At 54.8% G+C, this 1,308-nt stretch overlaps 1 protein-coding gene across 1 annotated transcript in view; it reads right to left on the bottom strand.

Annotated features, from left to right (window-relative positions):
* Positions 1–1,308, bottom strand: part of IFT140 (intraflagellar transport 140) — a 105,726-nt gene that overhangs the window by 102,697 nt on the left and 1,721 nt on the right. The window lies entirely within an intron of this gene.

Genomic DNA, 1,308 nt, shown 5'->3' with positions numbered 1-1,308 from the left:
TGGTCTCGATCTCCTGACCTTGTGATCCGCCCGCCTTGGCCTCCCAAAGTGCTGGGATTACAGGCTTGAGCCACCGCGCCCCGCCTCCTGCCTGGGGTTTTTCAAGGTCCCGTCCCCACCCCCCGGCTTTGGGTAAGGGAGCTCTCTCAGGGCTTGATGGCTTTGCCTTTGTCCTGTGCTTCTTGCCCAGGGTCCCCACACAATGCTGCGCTTCTCCGTGGCTGCATTTAGACTTTACTGTAAATGTGAGTTTTGCTGCTCACACACTGCCCCCCATATTATCTTTCCCAGAGAGCAGGAGGCACCCAGTATTCCCAGCTTCTTAGAACAGTGCCTTGCACAGAACAGGCCCTGCGCGGATGAAGCTGTGTATTAGCAAGGAGAGAGATTCTTCCTGTTGTGTTATTAATATAAGAAACAGGTTGCAAGCCTGACTGAATGAGTTCCATTTTTACACAGTGCATTAATACAATTGTTCATAGTTCCTTTCACCTGCATTTTAACAAGTTCCCAAAATGAGTATTATCAGTATAATTTAAAAAGTTGACACAAGGAGGAGAGATGGCTACCAATAAAATAGTGACGTACTTGATGACAATCTGCATAGCGTTAGCTCGGAAACAAGTACCCTTCCTTTCCTTGGAACAAAGTCCCAGTCTCTGGAACATACAACTGGGAGATGTATCAACTTTGGGGAACCAGAGAAAAACTGTATTTATTCTAACCGATGTACTCCTCTCACTTCTAGGCGTCCAGCGTCTCCACAGCCTCTACAAGTGCCTCCATTAAACCAGCTTTTGGGAAAGAATCTGTTAAGCCCATTCGGCTAAGTCCTCCACGGTGGACTCTGAGGGACAGGCACCCGGGACCACCCTGCAAAGCCTCGCTCTCCAGGCCACAATCCAGAGCCTCCGGTCTGCGCAGGGTCCTCGTTGCATCCAGCGGACGCTACTGAGAAGCCATGCGCTGGCGGATTGATGCAACGCGACCCTCAGGGCCGACCCAGCGTGTGACCAAGCATAGAATGTTTTTGTTTTGCTCCTCTCGTTACTCCCGTTTCACCTGGGGTATGTGATGGCGCCGCCCACCTCCCCACCCCGCCCATTCCAAAGGGACTCTCCCAGGGACCGGAATCAGCCGCGATTCCAGGCTGTGCGGGGGCGACCTGGACCCCGCGCCAATCCCGCCCCAGCCTCGATGGGACCCGCGAGGGGCCGCGGGGACTCGGCGGCGACGGGATCGTGGGAGGAGACAGGAGGGTCCCGACTCCCGCCACCGGTCGGATCCTCGGCCCCAAACCCCCGCCTG

The sequence above is a fragment of the Colobus angolensis genome, unplaced genomic scaffold (assembly GCF_000951035.1).
Source record: "Colobus angolensis palliatus isolate OR3802 unplaced genomic scaffold, Cang.pa_1.0 Scaffold443, whole genome shotgun sequence".
Lineage (NCBI taxonomy): Eukaryota > Metazoa > Chordata > Mammalia > Primates > Cercopithecidae > Colobus > Colobus angolensis.
This window is presented reverse-complemented; position numbering and strand designations above follow the sequence as displayed.